Here is a 21,863-nt window from a genome sequence, read left to right on the forward strand (position 1 = left end):
CATAAAGTTTGAGATCTCATATTCTGCCCCCAGATTCTGGGTTCTGGATACCACCTCGGCTCCCTAGACTCTCTTGTTTATAGAGAATTGGAGGTGGAAGGAGGCTGAGCTGAGAGCAGGTCTAGGAACCTGGATATAAGAAAAAGGCCCTTTTGAGGCCCAGAATTTATCTTTCTCTCCATTCCCCAGTCTCTTGCCCTGTGACCCCACAGGATTGTCCCAGGTCTTCTTTGTGTGTGAATCTGAGGACTCAGTGGTCTATCTCCCCTTGGATTGCCTCTCTACTCTTTTTTTTTTGCATCTGGGACAGAACCATGAAGACTATAAGGAAGCTGAGGAAGGGGTGGGGCCAGATGAGCTTCATGGCTTTGCCAAGGAAAGGTAGTTGAAGCCTGCCTAGGTCAGAAGTTTGGAGTGAGGAAGAGAGGGGGAGCTTATCTCTAGGTGGCCCTTGGGAGCAGTAGGGTCCAGCTCTTTTGAGGATTCCATCTCCCTAGGGGTTCAAGCCTGTGGACCATTATGCTGTCCTTGGGGGTAGTGCCCTGAGTGGGACAGTAAGTGCCCAGGTCCCCAACTATGAAGCTGGCAAGGTCAGGTTGCTCTCATCCTCTCCTTACCCCCTGCAGCTCCAGGCACAAGAAAGATCAAAAACACTCTCAGGATTCTTTTAGTCATATATTTGAGACCTGGGAGAGTCAAAGCCCTAGTTCTGGGAATGGTCCAAGAAACACTCAGCACCCTGCCCCACCCACCCATCCCAGCAAGGGACTAACTGACCCTGAGATCTGAGGAATAAAGAACTGGGACCAGAAAGAACCTATGTGTACTAAGGCTTTGTGGTACCGGAGATTAATATTTGCTCTGATTCAACCAGCACATTCCTACCTAATCCTAATAGCGTTTACAGTATTGACTACTCACTGTGTACTAGAGATTAAGCTAGATGCTGGGGATACAAATACGAAAATGAAATAACCCCTAGCTTTAAAAAGGTTACATTATATGGTTGGCAGGCTTAAAGGCTTCCTGGAGGAGCAGAGGAATTCAGTACTACTATTAATAAGGAGGCAATGTGGATCAATGAAAAAAGTCCTGACTCTGGAGTCAAGAAAACTTCAGTTCAAATCTTTCCTCTGACACTACCTGTCAGGCCACCTGACTTCATTGGATCTTAGTTTCATCATCTGCAAAATGAAGGCTTTGGAATAGGTAACCTCTGAGGTCCCTTCCAGCCTCATATCTGTGATTCTATGATTCTAATGTGATGCTAGCCCCAGCATGGGACCCTTTGTTGGATGGTTCAAGTGCTGCCTTCCTTGTCAGTATTTTTTTGTCATACTCTTTCTTATTTGTACTCTTTTTCGTGTCTTAGATAACCCTTTTCCTAAGAGGCTGAAGTAGCTCTGGAAGGTACCAGAGGGTGCTTAGCTTACAAACACAGCCTCTTACTTCCAACAAAAAGTCCATGCATCCATGGTACTAAAGCAGCTTTCATTAATCCTTTGTTGGCTATGTCCAAATTTAATTTAAGGAATGAAATGGAATATGACTAGAAACACTGCTAGAAATGTGGAATTTGCTGTCTCTATACAGTCATAACTTGTACTCGATCTTTGGATTTCACTTTCTCAATTTACTTCCTACTGAAATCATAGATTCAGAGACTTAGAATGCTGTGATCATAGAGGGTTGGGGGGTTTTTTATTTTGTTTTTTAGTACATAGACTAAATGAAAAGGAAACTAGACCAAATACTCCTGTATGGAGATATTCACCTCCAACCTTCCCATTGCCCTCCCATTCACACACACCATCGACTCCAGGAAAAGAAACGGAGGGAAGGCCTAACCTCCTTGTGTCTGGACAAGAAAAGAAAGTAGGGAAAATGATGAGGAACTTGCTTCCATTCTCCACTTCAGAGTCATGGACCAGAAAGGAAACCAATTTTCCCAGCTAAGCAGTCCAAGGGAATTCACATTAACTGACAGTGTCAGCAACTGAATCTTTCCTTTTGGAGGCTGCACTAACTTCTGCTGAATTACTGTCTATGATTTAGCGCTAGAAGCTCCCTCTATTGATTTATCAGCAACTTCTCCTGTCTAGAGCTTGTTTGTACGTAGTTGTTTGCACATTGTCTCCTCCATTAGGCTGTGAGCTCCTTGAGGGCAGGGATTGTTTTTTGCCTTTCTTTGTGTCCCTAGCATTTAGCACCTTAATTGGCAAAGAGGAGGCACTAGATAAAGCTTTGTTGACTGTCTGACTCTCTTCGTGGGGCCTTGGTTCTAGGCGGCACTCATCCTGGCGTCATTGTATCTCTATGTGACTCTCAGTCATCCCTGGCCTCTCTTATCTCTTTTCAGGAAATCTGATCCATCTCCCAAGTTCAGGGGAAAGCTAATAATTGAAGAGATAAAGGGCAAGACAAATTCTCTTGGATTACAATGATGACTCCTATTTATCTAGCACTTTAAGGTTTATAAAACGTCTGAGTGCCTCATGGACTATTCCCAGGACTGTGACTTTGGTCCTCTCAGGTCTCAAATATTTCCAAGAAGACCCTGAGAGAGTCTTTGATCTTCCCTGTGGTTAGAGCTGGCGGAGATAAGGTCTCAAATATTTCCAAGAAGACCCTGAGAGAGTCTTTGATCTTTCCTGTGGTTAGAGCTGGAGGGGGTAAGGTGATAATCAACATGGTAGATAATGTATGCATTTTTATTCTATTTTACAGGCATTACTAGTAGTCCAGGGCCTCCCTTAAGCTCTAGGCTTGCAAGGTTTGCATTCACTTCCAGAGGCTAACCCAATAGGGTTATTTTCTCTCTCTGATTCGTGTCCCCACTTTGGCATTTTACTTCGTAGAAATCTTCAGAGTAAAGCTGAAGTATGGTTCCTGTGTAGGTTTTCCTTCTGATGGGTAATTCCATTAATTCCAACTCTCATATAGGCATTCAAAGTGTAATATGCATATATCATATAAATCTATTTTTATTTCACTCATCTCAGATGATACTTGAGTAGCAAAGGACTCACAGGAGCCCATGGACAAATACAGAAACATAAAGCACTTGAAAAGCTCATTAGATTCCCAGTGGAAGATAGACACTTTGAGGGACTACTCAACAAATATTTCCTGTTCACCTTGGACCCACACCATCCCCATAACTCGCAGCAATAGCAAGGCTGGAAAGATTCAGACCTTATGTTCCTTCTCGAGGCATGGCATTAGTCCTTCAGCTGCAAGGTGATCTGGTGATGGTCCTTTTCCTCATCCAAAAACATGATGTTGAGGAAATTTGTTCCCTCTTGGTGGTTGGTGCCTGACTCTTGGACTCAGAAGTACTCATAAGGTAACCCTAAAGTAATGAAAAAATTCTTTCTCAGGAACTCTATAATATCTGACCTGTGTTCAGAAAAGGAAAAAGATAGGCAGAATAAGTTGACTAGACCCTCAATTTCTATGAACTCTCCTTTTACTACCAGGGTAAGCACAGGCTGCTTACCACATGCCTTTCCTACAAGTTACCATTTGTCAGCTTCTTATGAGGGAGGGAAGCCAGAAAGGGCTTTGAGCCTCAGTTTCCTTTCTTGTAAGGGGGATAATCACAAAAGCCCCTGATCAATTTAATGAGTCCTCCAGTCTATATGATGAGACTACAAAGTGCAGACCTATGTATGAAGGTAGAGATGGAGCAATATTAACTTGTAGGGAGGACACTTGGGAATGCTCTTGAATTTCCAATGAAGGTCTATCACCTCATGCTTCACTGGAAATCCAAGACAAAGAAAGTACTTAAAAATAATAATAATAATAAAAAAAGATGAACTGTTTCACAGATTTATTTTATAGATCATGAAAAAAAGTCAGCTCTTCCAAAAAGTGTCCTCCCTGATTCTCAGTCACCAATCATCTCAGAGGCAGTTCTGTTCACTGGGGAGCAATCAGAGGAGTTCCATGTATAAAACTGAGGTTCAGAGGTGAAGTGATTTACCTAGATTCACATAGCTAGTAAGTGGCAGAACCAGGGTTTAAAACCTTGTCTTTTGGCTCCAAGTCCAGTGTTCTTTCCACTATACCAATTCCAGTTCTTTTAAAAAAAATTTTGTAGGAATAAGAGGCAGTAGAGTACAGTGAAAGGAAATTGGATTTGGAATCAGAGGACATGGAGACAAGAAGACCAATGGCCACATGTCAGAGGGGTTTGAGAATGGCACATATTTAGGGGCAAAGAGGCTTCTGGATCTTTTGTTCGGTTCTAGGACTATATATAAGGGGTATCTTTGGGTCATATTCCCAAACTCCATAACTCAAGGACTCTGAGAGAAAGAGAGAATAAGAATATGTAGATATATGCACACATACATATATACACATACATGTATAAATACATATACATTTACTAGTTAAAAATCCTATTTGCCTTAAAGGTTAGAAAAGATATTCAAAGACCCACTTCTAGCTTGGGCACATTAAGAGGAAATGAGGAGGGTCCTTTGTCACTATTTCTGTTTGACATGGTGCCAGAATAAACATAGGTAAAGAAGAAACAAAATGATCACTTTTTGCAGATATGATAGTATACTCAAAGTACAGAGTCAAGTAAAATTAATTGAAACAATGAACAATTGCAGCAAACTTGCAGGATAAAAAAAATCCAAACAAATCATTAGCATTTCTACATAAAATCATTAAAACCCTGTAGGAAGAGATAGAGAAACTGAATTTAAAAGTACTATAGAATATATAAAATACTTGGGAGTCCATCTTTTTTTTTCCCTAAGGCAATTGGGGTTAAGTGACTTGCCCAGGGTCACACAGCTAGTAAGTGTCAAGTGTTTGGTCTGAGGCTGAATTTGAACTCAGGTCCTCCTGACTTCAAGGCGGGTGCTGTATCTATTGCGTCACCTATCTGCCCCTCCATCTTTCAATATACACATAAGAACTCTATAAATATAGCTATAAACAGCTGCTTACAAAAAGAGAAACCTAAATAATTGGAAAATATTAATTGCTCATGGGTAGGATGAACCAATATGATAAAAATGGCAATACTACCCTAAATAATATACTTATTCAATGCCATACCAATCAAAATACCAAAGGATTACCTTGTAGAACTACAAAAACTTAGTTATCAAAACAGTTTGGTACTGGTTAAAAAAATGGAGAGACCAGTCAGTGGAACAGGTTAGGCAGACAACATATAGAAACAAATGTACACAAAGCTCCGGGGTGAAAGATTCACTATTTGGGAAAGATTGCTGGGGAAATTGAATAGTAGTAGGGAAAAAATTAAATTTAGACCAATACCCAACATCTTAGAGAAAATGAAGCTCCAAAAAGATTTGTGACCTAGGCGTAGAATCTAGATCACACCAACACGTCATAAACACACAAACTATATCATAAACAAATTAGAGAAATGTGGAAAAAATTACTTGTTGGATATGTCTAAATAAAAAAAAATTCACAACCAAAAAAAAGGTAGAGAGGATCACAGAAAAGAAAATAGATAATTTTGATTACATAAAATGAAGTTTTCACATAAACAAATCCAACAAAGCTAAGATTGAAAGGGAAAAAATTAAAGCAAAGATCTCTGCAGCAAGTTTCTTCTACTTTCCAAGATTTTTAGGGAACTGATTCAAATTTTAAAAATAAGAGCTATTTCCCAATTGATCAATGGTCTATGGATATGAATAGCCAGTTTTCAAGGAAAGAAACCCAGGCTATCTGTAGCAATGTGAAAAAATGCCTGGCACATAGTAGACACTCAAAAAATGTTTATTGACTGACTGACTTAATTAGAGAAATGAAAATGAAAGCAATTCTGAGATTCTGCTCCATACATACCGGAGTGGCAAAGATGACCAAAAAAAAAAAGGGGGGGGAGAATAATAAATGTTGGAGGGGTTGGTTGTGGGAAAAAAAGGATATTTTGATGCACCATCAGACCTCTGAACAACCAGTCTGGAAAGCAGTTTGAAATTATATACAAAAAATTACTAAACAATGGATGCCTTTTGACTAAGTTATATCACTGCTGGACCTATACCCAGAAGAGATCAAGGAAAGAAAGATCTACATACATAAAATATCTATAGCAGCTCTTTTTGTGGTGGCAAACAACTGGATACTAAGGGAGTGCTTATCAAATTAGGAATGGCTGAATAAATTGTGGCATATGAATGTGATGGAATACTATTGAGCTATAAGAAATGAGGAATGGGGGTGCTTTCTTGTTCTCATGAAGTCAAGAAGCAATGACCGTAAGACTCGAGAGGCTTCAACATTTTTTCAGTTGGCAAGTCTTTGATACCCTTTATCTGGTGATTATTAACAAGCACAAACTTAATCATAAACAGCTCACAGTATGTTGTAATAGAAGAAATGATGGACATGGAATAAGGAGACCTAGTTTTGACTCTGGCCCCTGATGCCAGCTGCATGACCATGAGCAAATCATATATGTTCTCTAAGCCTCAGTTCCTTCTTATACTCAGGGGGAATCTGCAAAATGAGGGTAGTAATATGTGCACTGTCCACCTTATGAGTTTGTTTTGAGAAAAGCACTTTATGAACTTTGAAGTGCTATAGAAATGTGAGATGATGATGATGATGATGATTAGATGCTAGGCAATCTTGTTCCTTACCTAGAATCTCTGTTTCATAAGGTAGCAACTAAGTCCACTAACAGTCTCCTAGATCCCCATTGGCCGCTCCCAGGTCTATGTCAAGCAGGGCATCATCATCTATTTAAATCTATAGCTCATGAATTCCTATTTTCACTGAATCTCTCAAAAAAAGTCAAAATAAAACATGATGTCATAGGAAACCAAAGGATACTTAATTAAAATTGAATGCAAGGTAAATATAAAGGAATAAAATTAAATAGCGAGCACTGTGGCTGCTCATTTTCCAAAGCCTCCAGAGATACACCTTTTTGTTTATCTTCTGTACAGTGAGAGAGGGACACAGGCAGCTTCAGTCATGGCACAGATGGTAAAGAAGTGAGTGTCTGCGAAGAGCTTCCCTGGACCGCTTCTCTGATCTCTCCTTTTCACTCCTCAAACTTGCATTTACCTATGGAATTGAAGACTAGGGAATGGGAAGGGGATTAGAGACTTGCTAGCTGGGCAAATGTTGAATTCTCAGCGTCTAATAGGTATGACTCAGCATGGGGGCTTCGAAGCGTTGTAGAGTCTTGTGGCTTCACCTTGGGAATTCAAACAGGCTTCTGCCCAAGGCCCTTAACAAACTGGCTTAGTCTTGGTTCAATTGAAGGGAAAGTCTTCTTATATTTTCTTTTTCTCCCTCTCTCTGGCTCCATCCCATAGTCCACATGAGAATCCTGTCCTTTTACACTGGGAGCACTGGAAGATGCTGAGCTAATACTCAGGCTTCAGCGAAATGTAGTTTCTTTTTTTAATTAATTTACTTTTAGTTTTCAACATTTGCTTCCGTAAGATTTTGAGTTTTAAATTTTCTCCCCCTGCCTTCCTCACCCTTCCCCAAGACAGCGTGCAATCTGATATAGGCTCTACTTATGTTAGGCATCCATATTAAACATATATTCACATTAGTCATGATGTAAAGGAGAATTAGAACTAATAGGAGGAATTACGAGAAAGAAGAAACAAAACAAAAACAACAAAAGAAAAGGAGAGCAAATTGTATGCTTTGATCTGCATTCAGACTCCAAAGTCCTTTCTCTGGATGGGGACAGCATTTTCCATCTTGAGTCTTTTGGAGTTGTCTTAGATCCTTGCATCGCTGAGAAGAGCTAAGTCTATCAAAGTCAGTCATCACACAATGTGGTTGTTACTGTGTACAATGTTCTCCTGGTTCTGCTTATTTTACTCAGTATCAGTTCGTATAAGTCTTTCTAGGTTTTTCTGAAGTCCGCTTGCTCATCATTACTTATAGCACAATAGCATTCCATTACATTCATATATCACAACTTCTTCAGCCATTCCTCAATTCATGGGCATCCCCTCAATTTCCAATTCTTTGCCACCACAGAAAGAGCTGCTGTAAACATTTTTGTACAAGTGAGTCCTTTTCCCATTTTAATGATCTCTTTGGGATAAAGACCTGGAAGTGGTATTGCTGGGTCAAAGGTTATGCACAGTTTTATAAAGCCCTTTGGGCATAGTTCCAAATTGCTCTCCAAAATGGTTGGATCAGTTTACAACACCACCAACAATGAATTAGTGTTCCAGTGGAACAAGTAAAGTAAAGGTTTACTTTACTTTAAGGCAGCAAAGATATATATATATATGCAACAAAGATATAATGGCATGGTACCTTCTCTGAATAAACGCCCTTTCATTTCCGTATGGAAACTTGTCTGATTATCAAGGCAGGATGTGGTAAAGGACATGGTGACTGGAGTGGTCTTCAGAAATCTACCAAGTCAGAGGGGCCCCCAACTGTACGTGGGTGGGACTTTTTAATATCCTTAGGTGGTCTGAAAGTTGTGTCAGAGAAATGGGCCAATCAGATCCCAGGACAGCTTTGTCTCCTTTAGGTAAAACTAATCCCTGTTGCAGGAGGGGAGGAGGAAGGGTGAGCCTAACCAATGTGGAGAAATTCTGGTTGATATTAGTGCTATCACAGCTCTACATAAAAGGAGTACAAGGAGGAGGTGGGGATCAAGAAAGGCTCAGTGGTGTGGAGGAAATTCTGATTTTTAGAATAATAAATATGAATAGATTAATAGATTAGATTTTGCAGAATTTCCTTTCCCAGCCTGTGAGTCAGACTCACATTGCAGCTCGAACTGATCGATCAATCAAGTTCACAATCGCTGGCATCCTTCTGCCTGTGTACCTGAAGTGAAGCAAATCAAAGAATGTAGAACCTGTTCCCATCACGGAACTCTGGTCCTGTGACCCACTAAGCAATGACCCCCGAGGATTTGAGCAGTACTGCTCCCACAGGACTCCAGAATTGTTGTATTGTCTTCCATTTGTGGGTTTGTCATGGGAAACTGCTGTGGCCCCTTCCTTCCCACTTGTGGTTTATGCGTATAATTCTTCACTTCAGCAAGGTGGAATTCTGATCAGGAAAATTCCCAATTTGCAAATCTGTTCCTCATAATGAAACTAATTAATTGAATGGCTACCTGATTACTGGCACTTTGTCTCTGGCATGCTGTTTTGTCATTCTCAGGTCAGAGACTGACTCAGTGAAAATCTTGTGATGATAGTTGAGTTAGGTTTTAAAGGATGGGTATGTTGGACGGCTAAGTGACACAGTGGATAGAGTGCTGGGCCTGGAGTCAGGAAGACTCATCTTCCTCAGTTCAAATTTGGCCTCAAACACTTACTAGTTGTGTGACCATGGGCAAGTCATTTAACCCTGTTTGCCTCAGTTTCCTCATCTGCAAAATGAGCTGGAGAAGGAAATGGCAAGGAAGCAAAAGATACTCCAGTATCTTTGCCAAGAAAAGCCCAAATGGGGTCACAAAGAGTCAGAAATGACTGAATAACAACAACAACATCAACAAATGAAGATAAGGGTGAATGAGAAGAGGGAATTCCAGGAATAATGAGCAGTAGAAGCAAAAGGATGGAGGTAGGAAAATGTGGAGATGGTGAGAGGTCCAGTTTGACTGAAGCATAGGATCCATGAGGGGGAGGAGGATGGGTTAAGGCTGAACAATGAGTTCTACACACACACACACACACACACCCACACACACACACACACACACACAGCAATTGGACTAATTTCAGAACATCAGAAAGCCGCATTTTGAATCATTGACAGAGTTGGGGAGAAGTAGAGCTCAGGCTTCCTCTGATACAATTGCACAAAGTTTATGCCAGCCCACAGGGCTGGTAACTTTCCACGTGTGTGGCTCTAACTAGTATATCCCAGAATTCCTAGTCAAAGTGATGGGGGTGTGGGATGTGGCATTTATAAGTAACCCAAATGGGCAGTCAGGTCTGAATGGAAGGTCTGTGATCCCTGCCCAACTCAGATATTACTTGCTCCTCTGGCTTTGGAAGTTAGGGTATGATAAAAGAAGCCAAAGGTTGGGTGTTTTAAAAGTGGGGCTGGGATCATATGTGAGAAAGAGACTTGTGGAAACTGCCTGGCTGAAGAGTAGCTTTATCTTCCCCTTTGGCGACTTGGATAGGACTGAGAGACCTAGGCCACCTGTGTTCTATTAACAAGCCTCTCCCTCCACCCTCATCCCTTCCTCCACTCTTGTACTGGTGAGAAAGAGGGCTGAAGGGATAGCTAGACAGTACAATAGGAAAGAGCTGGAGTCTGGCTGAAAGTTCTAGATTCAGATGATTAGTGGAGCTGAGCCTCTGTGTGTGTGTGTGTGTGTGTGTGTGTGTGTGTGTGACCAGGGTAGAGGTAGATACCTTATTAGCTCTCTCTGGGGGCAGTTGAGAAGAGGAACTGAATTCATGGGGATTTGACCTGCTAGCTGAAAGTCGGGTTAAGCCTAAATCTGAGGAGGATCATGCAGGCTGGGAGGAGAGCCTCATACTGGGTATATTGAAGTATTCTCCCCCCACTTCTATCATGGTTAAATGTGATCTTAGGATCATAGATACAGAGCTGAAAGGAATTTTAGCAGTCGTTTAGTTCAACTCCCTTATTTTACAAAAGAGGGAATTAAGGCCTGAATAGGCCTTAGAATGACTTCAATGCTGTATACAGTTATGCCTTTGTAAATGACCTTCGCTGAAATGCAGCAGAGATGGAATGAGTGCAACAACTCAAGTGGAATGGGGGGGCTGAGCCACAATCTTACTGGGTAAACCCACACCAAAGCCTTAGACTAATGAAATGACCATTACCAGCCACAAAATGGGAGAGATAGAGCCATCTCTCAGAGTCTGATAGAGCTCCACAATTCCCAAGAGCACCTTCTGGTGTTTGCCCTAGAACATAACAGCGGGGAACGAACATTTGATTGCAACTTAACTAGCTGCGTACGTCTAGGCCTGTCTCCTCAGTGCCCCCTCAATTTGGCCTAGACATTTGACTAGAACCTTGGTTTTTAAAATTTTTCTTTCAGTAGCTTGGGAACCAATTCCCTTGGTGTAGTGAAAAGAGCTCTAGCCCAGGAATCTGTAGCCTGAGGTTCAAGCCATTGTTCTACCATTAACTTTGCTACATGTCCTTGAATAAATCATAGGTAGTGTGATAAACCGGAAAAGCACTGAATTTGAAATCAGAAGGCCTGTGTTTCCATCCTGGCTCTGTTATTTACTCTCTAAGTGGCCTTGAATGAGTCTTTTAAGCTTTTTGGGTCTCAACTTCCTTGACTGTAAGCTAAGGGGGCTGTATTAGATGTTTCCCCAGGTTCCTTCCAGCTTTTACATGTCATGTTTGGTGTTTTAAAGGCCCCTCTATAGCTAAACTTCCATGGTTCCCATTTGTCACTTCGAAAGTAGGCCATTTTACCCTAAGTCCTTTTCCAAAAGAAGCCCCAGATCCCTTATTTCTCAAATGCCCCTGTAAAGAAATCCCCCGTCTCTTCATAGAATTGTATGTGGGTATGGTTGCCTACTACTATATATATGACTATATATCTTTTGAAAGTTACATGTTGAATTTATCATATACTTAAATGGAAAAGCAAGCTAAATCATAAATGTAATGGTTTAATGTTGTTCAGTCATTTCTGACTCTTTGTGACCCCATTTGGGGTTTTCTTGGCAAAGATACTGTAGTAGTTTGCCATTTCCTTCTCTAGCTCATTTTTTTTTTTTAGGCAATTGAGGTTAAGTGACTTGCCCATGGTCACACAACTAGTAAGTGTCTGAGGCCAGATTTGAACTCAGGAAGACTGTAGGCCAAGTGCTCTATCCACTGTGCCACCTAACTACCCAATGGTTTTATGTACAATGTTCTTAATTCATTTTTTCAATTACCAAGCATTTATTTTTTTCTCCCTTCTACCTCCCACTGTGGGGGAAAAAAATAAAATCCTTGTAATGTATAAGCATAATCAATCAAAATTAATTCTAGCATTGGTCACATTCAAAAATGTGTGTCTCATTCTACATCTTAGTCCATCATTTCTTTGTCAAAAGTTGGGCAGCATTAGTCCTCTGGTATCATGGTTGATCATTGTGTTGGGAGAAGATATTAAATCTTTTAAAATTATTCCTTTTTACAATATTGATGTTATAGTATGAATTGTTCTCTTGATTCGGCTCATTTCATTCTGTATCAGTTCATATAAGTCTTCCCAAGTTTCTCTAAACCCCTCTTTCATTTCTTACAGTACAATAGTATTCCATTACATTCATATACTGTAATTAGCTCACTCATTCCCTAATTGATGGAAACCCCCTCATTTCCAGTTCTTTGCCACTACAAAAAGAATTGCTATAAACATTTGTGTACATATTGGACTTTTTCCTCTTTTTAAAAAAATTCTTTTTGGAGAATAGGTCTAGTAGTGGGGCATGCAAGGTTTAGTAACTTTTGGGGCATCATTCCAAATTGCTTTCCAGAATGGCTATATTATTCACAACTCTATCAACAATGTATCAGTCAACCAGCATTTATTAAGCCCTTACTATGTGCTGGGCACTGTGCTAAGCTCTGTGAATACAGATAGAAGCAAAAAGAAAAAGTGGTCTCTATGCTCAAGAAGCTTACATTCTAAGGGGAAGACAACACATAAAAGGAAGGGAGGGGGAAGGGGGATGAATGAGTATATATCAAGATGACGATATCAATGGAGGTCTTTAAGCGGAGGCTTGATAATTACTTGTCAGAGAGGTCATAGAGGAAATTCCTACTCAGGTATGGGTTGGACTAGATTTTAGGTGTCAAACACGTGGCTTGAGGGCCCCATCAGCCCACAACACTCCTGAGTGGGCCCACACTAGAATAGAATATAACTGAGAAATATTTAATAAAATAAATAAAAATACAGTAAAACATAGATAATGTTAATATGTGGTTTTCTGAGTCAATATGTGGCCTGCAGTGATTCTTATGTATGATTTAGTAGCCCCTCATTTCTCTTTGAGTTTGACACCAAAGGGCTGGATGACCAGAAATTAGCTGGACCTCTGACTCCTGCAATCTGGGTAGAGCCTTGATATCACAGAGGGCTAGGGGGCAATGGGAAACATGTACCCTGGAAGATGGTAGTTAGGATGAGGAAGGGAGTCAACTGGAACTGGAGGTATTGCCATAAGAACTATATGGAGGAGGGGTTTGCTCCCAAGACAAGATTTTGGTTATCTGTGTGGGGGACAGATCAAGATACAGCACAGCATCACAGAGTGTTAGAGGCCATCTAATACAACCCATACTGGAAAAAGAATTTTTTCCGTAACATAACCAGCAAGTGGTTATCAAATATTTGCTTGAAGACCTCTAATGAAGGGGAATCCATTACATTTCTGAGCAGCCCATTCCACTTTGGGATAGCTCAGATTTTTTTACGTCAAGACCACATTTGCCCTTTGGGAATGCTTACCATCCCAGTTCTGCCTTCTGGGGGCAAAGTGTAATGACTATTTCCTCTTGCTTCAAATATTTGGAAGCAGTTGCTATATTTCCCCTAAATCTTTTCTTCTCCAAGCTAAACATCTCCAGTTTCTTTTTTTCTTTTTTTCCTTTTCTTTCTTTCTTTCTTTCTTTCTTTCTTTCTTTCTTTCTTTCTTTCTTTCTTTCTTTCTTTCTTTCTTTCTTTCTTTCTTTCTTTCTTTCTTTCTTTCTTTCTTTCTTTCTTTCTTGGTGAGGCAATCGGGGTTAAGTGACTTGCCCAAGGTCATACAGCTAGTAAGTGTCAAGTGTCTGAGCTCGAATTTGAACTCGGGTCCTCCTGATTCCAAGGTTAGAATTCTATCCACTGCACCACCTAGCTGCCCCTAACATCCCCAATTTCTTGAACCAAACCTCATGTGGCGTGACCTAGAGGTCCTCTACCACTCTCCTTGACCTCTCTATAGTCTTGGACACTATTGATCACTCTCTCCTCCCTGATATTCTTTTCTCTCTAGGTTTTCAGGACACCCTCTCTCCTGGTTCTCCCACCTATCAAACTGCTCCCTCTCAGTCTCCTTTGCTCTTCTAGATCACCCCCTCTAACTGTAGGTGTCCCTGAGGGTTCTGTCCTGGGCCCTCTTCTCTTGTCCCTCTATACTACGTTACTTAGTGATCTCCTCAGTTTCCATGAATTTAATTATCATCTCAATGTTGATGATTCTCAAATCTACCTACCTTGCCCCAATCTTTCTGTGGACCTTCAATCTCACATTTCAGACATCTCAAGCTAATATGTCCAAAACAGAACTTATTGTCTTTCCCTCTAAACCTTCCCTCTACTCCTACCTTCCCTATTACAGAGGGCAATATCATCTTCCCAGTCCCTCAGGCTCCCAACCTAGGAGTTATTATAGACTCTCCACTATCTCTTCCCGCTCCAAGTTATTGTCAAGTCCTGTCAATTTTACCTGTGTAACATCTCCCAAATATACTCCTTTCTCTCCTCTGACACTGCCACACCTCCAGTGCAGCCCTCATTACCTCACACCTGGGCTATAGCAATAGTCTGCTGATGAGTCTGCCTGCCTCAAGTCTCTCCCCACTCCAGTCCATTCTCCATTCAACCAGTACAGTGATTTTTCCTAAAGCACGTACCTCTCTCCCTTAATGAATTCCAGTGGTTTCCTATTACCTCCAGGAATGCACTTGGAGGAGAGTGACCAAAACAGTGAGCTAAATCGAGTTAAATATCTGTGCCACTTGGATGACCACAACCTTGGGCTTCAGGTTGGCCCAGTCCATGAATCTGAACATCCTAAAATCCAGAGCCTGAGAGGGGATGTGACATACCTCCTGGCCTCTAGAAATGGTAATTAAAAGTTTCAAGGTCAGAAGGAGATGCCATCATGGAATGTTATAGTTGGCTTATTCTTGCCAGGACCAGCTATTAAACCCACTTATCATGCTCTGTGAATGATGAGCTAGATACCGTGAAAAGCAGTTCCCTGCCAGCACAGGGCATTGAATGGGAAAAAAATACCAGCCTGGGAAGCCTCTGTCTTCTGAGTCAATTGGAGCCAGAGTCTATACACTACATTAAGAAGAAGAGATCTGGGTCCAGAGGTCCTGAAGCTTTACCAAAGGCCCTACTGAAAACACATGTCAACAGCCATTGGAAAATATATTGTATTTCCTACACTTCTTTATCTGCTCACAGGAGGTCCAGCCTGGATATTAAACAAGCCAGGAACTTTTTGGTTCAGAGCAGCCTATGTACTATCTGGAATCCTCTCAGATCCAGGAAGGCCGCTGGAGAGCAGCTTCCAGGAAGATGCCTTTATTATGTATTGGCATATTGCTTTTGCTTGTTCATATGCCAAAAGTAAAGCACTGCATACAGTTAGGAATATTCCTGTAGTTATTAGTAATATATGATTTGAACCTGAATTTTCCTAATTCCAGATCCAGCAGTCTATATGCTGTACCACCTAGCTGCCCCAGTTATACCCAGATCACATGACTAGGGCTCAGTGAAATACAACATGTTCAGGGAAGAGGCAAAGTTTTCAGTAGGATGGGGACTCATAGTTTACTCTGATTGGGTCAATACACACTACCCTTCCCACTTTAGATGAGTGAGCTTCTATGGCCACTCAGGGAAAGAGCTGAGAGATGGAAGGTTGTCTACTTGCTGCTAACCATAGAGAGCCTGCTTCTTCTCTTGCACTCCCCATCAGTGGGGTAGAGCACAAGAACTTTCTTTGGTGAATGTGGGATAGATCACCTAGCATCTGCTCCTTCCTGTGGAATACTGTCAGATTAGTCACTAACAGAGCCCCAGGGTGGTGGTGGTTGTTGTTTGTTCTTCCTTCTCCAAGAGGACGGTGGCATCAGGGAGGTGATGCCATGCCATGCAAGTGAATTGGATTTGAGAGAGAGAGAGGCTGTGGCAACTCACCAGCCTCACTCTCTCCTCCCGAGCAATCTGAGTCCAGTGGTGAGATATAGATGAGGATCGCTGGAGATGGCCCTGGATGCACTGGGAGACCTTGGCCTTTTTAAGCTAAGATCTTTTCCCAGGTCTCAGTTTCACCACGGCAGTGCCCCAATCAGTAATTAAGGCTCGGTAGGAAATGAAACAGAGAAGAGCCTTTATTACCTAGTTAAAAGAAAAAAAAATCAATCTGGGAGGGAAAGACCCTCAGGGTTTCTGGCCAAAATAGAAATAACTGCTATTTACATTCACTCTGAGCCAACCAGGGCCCAAACAATGACCAAGTGAGGCTTGGCCTGGGACATATTGTTGGCCAATCAATGAGAGCCAGAGTGATTTGGGTTTAAAGCTTGGTCCTTAAGAAAAAAAAAGTTTCAGAGATCAAAATTTGCATTCCTTTGGGCAGAGCACCCACAGGTAAGGGTTTGATACCCTATGTGGAAAAAGAAGAGAAGAGAACAGAACACAGCAGCAGAGCCGAGTGGTTGCAGTGTGAAGGAACTGAGGCTGTGTAGCCTGAAGAGAAGATATAGGAGGAGTGGGGCTCAGTTTCTTTAAACATTTGAAAGGTTGTTTGTAGAGGCTAGTTCTGTTTAATCCCAGAACTCAGAGAAATGGGTGGAAGTTTCTAAGGGACAGATTTTTGTTTTCTGTTAGGTGGCATGGGGTGCCTGGCAGGAATCTTCAAAGACTGAATGTCCACTTGGTTGGGGGGTGGGTGGGAGGAATATTATGGGGGAGATTCCTTTCCAGATTTGGGTTGGATTAGTTGGTGGCTAGAATCCTTTCTAACTCCTAGTTTTGGAGTTTCTATTTTTATCACAAAATCTTTGTCAGTCATCTCTGCTCCTTCTTGACCCCTTGAAGAAGAATTAGAGCTGTCTCTCTCCCGTTCCAAGCAATCCCTAGCTGCTCAGAGCCTCCTATTTGACTAGAGCTTCAAAGGATGGGATCATAGGATCACAGAATGGCAGAGACGAAATGGTCCTTAGATAAAATTCAGTCATTTTCCAGCTGAGCAGGTTAAGTCCCAGAAAGGGGAAGGGACAGTCAGGGTTCCAACCCAAGCTGCCTGATCCCAAGGCCAGTGTTCTTTTTACTCTATCATGTTTCCAATCTAAGTGAGAGTCTGTATGGGATCACCAGCAGGGATCAGGCCAGCTTTTGTGCCAAGTGCCTTTAGTAGTTTTGTGGCTGGGTGCCCAGGTGCTTATTGTCCTGCCTAGGGCACTACACTGATGGCAACGGAACAGTATTAATCCATGGCCCCAGGGGAGATGGAGTTAAAGATGGGGGGGGGAAGGAAGGGAACTGGGGCTCAGCTCCTCCTAGGAGCCCTCCTGGGGTCATGCCCCACCCCTAAATATAACCATGAGTAGAACCACAACCACGACATTGATTTTTCCCCCCCAGCAGCAACATGAAGCCCACCAGGCTTGTCTTCTTCCTAAGGCTCACTCTCTTCTCCATGCTATTGCTTCCAGGGCTGGGGAGCTTCCGTAAAGGTATTTGCAGGGATGGGATCCCTTGGGAGAGTGTCTATGTAGGAAGGGGGCCTGGACAGATGCTTATGTGTGTTGGGGATGGAGGGTTCCAGGTTGACGAGGCCCTTTCTTACTAGGTAGGAACCTAGGCCTACTCTGTGCCCAGCCCCAAGGCCCGTCCTTCCACCTGACTCAGCCCGTTACTAGTCTAGGACAATCATGAAGGTTATATATTGCAAGGATGAAGAATTTCATAAGATCTAGACCTAGAAGGACCATCTACCGCACACCTTTCATTTTATTCCTCCCCAATTAACAATTTTTATTTTTGCTTTTTTTAAAAAATCAGAATAATTTCCAAACTTATTGATCTTCCTTTCCCTCTGCAATTCGATCTTCCCTCTTAACAAATAAAAATTCAAGCCACATTCAGCCAACAAAGCAATCACGTTGTACTCATAGTGCATCATTCCATATCCACAGTCCCCCCCTCCACCTTTCTGCAGAGAGGATGTTTCTTCTCTTTAGAATCATGATTGAACATTGCAATTATGAGCTTAAGAATGTTTTAGTATTGTTTTGCTTATAGTATCGTAATCATTGCATGGATCATTCTCTTGGTTTTTACTCTTCTCTCTGCTTCTGTTCATCCAACTCTCTCATATTTTTTTTTAGGCAGTTGGGGTTAAGTGACTTGCCCAGAGTAAGTGTCAAGTATTTGGTCTGAGGTCGGATTTGAACTCAGGTCTTCCTGACTTCAGGGCTGGTGCTCTATCCACTGTGCCACTTAGCTGCCCCTCCCACCCCCCTATTTTTTTGAATTCCTCTTAATTCATTATTTCTTATGGCACCATAATATTCCATTCCACTCACATAATCACACTTTGGTCATTGCACAATAGTTAAACACTTTGTTTCTTAATTTTTTTCCTACTACAGAATACTGCTATGAATATTTTGTTACATACTTTGTTCTCTCTTTTCTCTTTCCTCCTCCTCCTCCTCCTCCTCCTCCTCCTTCTTCTTCTCCTTCTTCTTCTTCTTCTCTCTCTCCCCCTCCCTTTCCTCTCTCCCTCCCCCTCTCCTCACCTCTTTTCTCTCTCTCTCTCCCCTCCTCTCTTCTCTTTTCCCCTCCCCTGCCCCTCTCCTCCCCTCCTCTCCCTCCCCCTCCCCTCTCCTCCTTTTCTTTCCTCTCCCCCCTTTCTTCCTTCTCCTCCTCCTTCTTGTCCTCATCCTTCTCATCCTCCTCCATGTGATTTCATCTCCTCCCAATAGAATGCAAGCTCCTTGAAGGCAGAAATTAATCCATTTTTTCTCTTTGTATCTCCAGGATAGTTCCTGGCACATAATAGATGCTTAGTAAACGCTTGTTGATTGGTTGATATATGAAACTTTTCTTTTTGTGGTTGAGCTTGAGATATATGCCCCATAGCTGGGTAGCTGGGTTAAAGGATATGAACAGTTTAGTGACTTTCCAAATCTTTCATTTTATAGATGAAGAAACTAACATACAGTGAGAATATTACTAAGATTATAGAATTTTATAGCAAGAAAGAACCTGAGACATCATCTAGACCAATCATCTAAATTTAAAGATGGGGGATTGATGGCTAGAGAGATTAAATGTCTTCTCCAAGGTCACATAAGAAGTGGTAAAGTCAAGATTTGAATCCAGATCATCTGACTTTAAATTCAGTGTTCTTTCCAGGAAATCACAATATAATTTGCAATCAACTGTTCTCCTAGCTCCACCTCCTGCTAATGGGGTTCTCCCTAGGCAGGAGGGACTCAGGAACCTGGGATGTGTTAGGAGCCCTGGGATGTGTTTGGACAGAACCTAGGAGTCAAATATCACAAGAGGGGGCCAGAGGATACAGAAGTGGACATAGAATACATTCCAGAAACATTGGAGCAATCCAGAGAAAGTTCAGAGTTGTGGATGGGGACAACTTTGAGGTGACAGCGTGGTGAAGCAGAAAGAACACTGGCTTTGGGGTCTAAAGACCTGAGTTCAAATTGACAAACATTTATTAAATGTCTTTGTGGTTGTTCAGTTATTTCAGTTATATCCAACTCTATGATTCCATTTGGGGTTTTCTTGGTAAAAATTTTCTTCTCCAGCTCATTTTTGCAGATGAGGAGTCTGAGGCAAACAGGGTTAAGTGACTTGCCCGGGATCCCACAGCTGAGAGTGTCTGAGGCTGGATTTGAACTCAGATCTTCCTGACTCCAAGCCTGTCACTCTATTCACTGTGCCACCTAGTTGCCCTATTAAGTGTCTACTTTGTTCAAAACTCTGCTAGGTACTGGGGCCGTTAGGTGGCCCAGTGGACAGAGTACTGGGCTTACAATCAGGAGATTCATCTTCATGCCTTCAAATCCAGCCTCAGATACTTGCTAGCTATGTGACCCTGGGTCACCTAATTCTGTTTGCCTCAGTTTCTCATCTGTGAAATGAACTGGAGAAGGAAATGGCAAAATGGTTTTGCCAAGAAAACCCCAAATGGAGTCATGAAGAGTCAGACATGACTGAAAGATGACTAAACAATAACAACATGATAGATATTGAAGACACAAAGATGAAAGCAAACAATCCCTGCTCTCCTGGCCTCAGAGGAAGAAGCTCTTCCTTACTACCCATAGAATGTGTCCCTTAGTTCTGCTACTTACTTCCTAGGTGGACTTGGATAGATCATTTCCTCTCTCTGGTCTCCGTTTCTTCCTGTGATACAATAATCTTAGGCAACAACCTGGCTCCTATCCCTCTTCCTCATATCATGAATCACTGCTGCTCAGCCAGGGGATATGGGAGGAGAGGGCAAAGCAGGCCTGGAGAAAGCAAAGTAACTTCAAACATTGATGAGTACGAGTGTGTGTGTGTGTGTGTGTGTGTGTGTGTGTGTGTGTGTGTGTCTTAGAGTTGTAAATCACTATGGGATATGAAATGAAAGGTATCCATTCATGAATTTCTTGGGTGAGGGGGTGAGCATAGGACCATAAGATTTAGAGGTGGAAGGAACCTTAGAAACCGCCTAATATATCCCTCTCATTTTTAAAGAAGGAGCAGAGGGTCTTACCCTGTCTATCCATGCAGTACCTATCCTTATTCTCTCCAGGCAGGCTGATTCATGACTTGGAGATGGGGTACAGATGTGGTAGAAAACGGCCATTGCCCTGGGCCAGAACTGGGGGCATCTGTTCAGTATTATTGCTGGGCAGGCAGCTTGCGCCCCATGCCTCCAGCTTCAAAAGTTCTCCCTGGTCCAATCCCAAGACTCAGCTCACTCAAGATTCCTTCCTCTGACTTTAGGTACATTCCATGCCCGTCTCCTCATCTTCTTGGGGAGGGAATCCCCCAGGTTGTCTTCTCTTTACCCTCTGCATGCTATGCTCCTTGATTCCCTCCATCACCATCTGTTATACGCCAAAGGCTACTGCCAACAAAATTAAAAATAAACCTGTGGCATAACAAAAGAATTTTACATATATATATATGTTTTTTCTTTTTTTCCCCACCAAAGTTCTTTGGTGCTCCATTGTGGCTGGGAAGTGACTCTGATCAGTTCTTTTTTTTTTTTTTTGGTGAGAGTCACACAGCTAGTATGTGTCAAGTGTCTGAGACTGAATTTGAACTCAGGTCCTCCTGATTCCAGGGCTGATGCTCTATCCATTGCATCACCTAGCTGCCCCAGACTCTGATCAGTTCTTAAAGGTTAACTTAGGAGTACATGCAATGTGGGGGGGGGGCACACATAATCTTCCATGTCTTAAACAAGATTAAAAGCCCAAAGGGGTAGCTAGGTGGCACAGTGGATAGATCACTGGCCCTGAAGTCAAGAGGACCTGAGTTCAAATCCAGCCTCAGACCAAACACTTGACCCTTACCAGCTGTGTGACCCTGGGCAAGCCACTTAACCCCAATTGTTTAACAAAAAAAAAAACAAAAAAACTGTGATAATAATCCCATGGTCTTCATCATGTCCTCTCTGGACTCACTTCAAAGGAGGTAGCTTTTTTGATCTGGGATTGAAGTTGGACATTTTCATTCCTTTTTTCCCTCAAAATGTAAGACTTGAACAAAAGGATCCTTTGGCTGTGACAAGATACCATAGGTCCTCAGATGTAGAGCCGGAAGGAACCTCAGAGGCAGTGGAATCCCATGGAGTCCAACCCTTTCAAAAGCCCAAGGGGGCTGTGACTTGCTTAATATCGGGAGTGAACCCTGATTCCAGGGCCAACGGCTCTTCTCCCTGTACTACAGGGAAGACTAAGAAGCCTTAAGGATAGGCATCCCAATGTCGTGTAGAGAGAACCATGGATTGAGAGGCATAAGACTTGGGTTCTAGTCCTGACTCATGGTCACTTACTAGCTATGTGACTTCGGGCAAACCGTGTCTCAGAGCTTC

General features: G+C 42.2%; 1 long non-coding RNA gene across 2 annotated transcripts in view; it reads left to right on the forward strand.

Moving 5' to 3' along the window:
* The window catches only part of LOC144455627 (uncharacterized), a 38,312-nt gene that overhangs the window by 8,782 nt on the left and 7,667 nt on the right, over positions 1-21,863 (forward strand). The window lies entirely within an intron of this gene.

This window comes from Phascolarctos cinereus, unplaced genomic scaffold (genome assembly GCF_003287225.1).
Source record: "Phascolarctos cinereus isolate Bilbo 61053 unplaced genomic scaffold, phaCin_HiC Scaffold_2;HRSCAF=192, whole genome shotgun sequence".
Lineage (NCBI taxonomy): Eukaryota > Metazoa > Chordata > Mammalia > Diprotodontia > Phascolarctidae > Phascolarctos > Phascolarctos cinereus.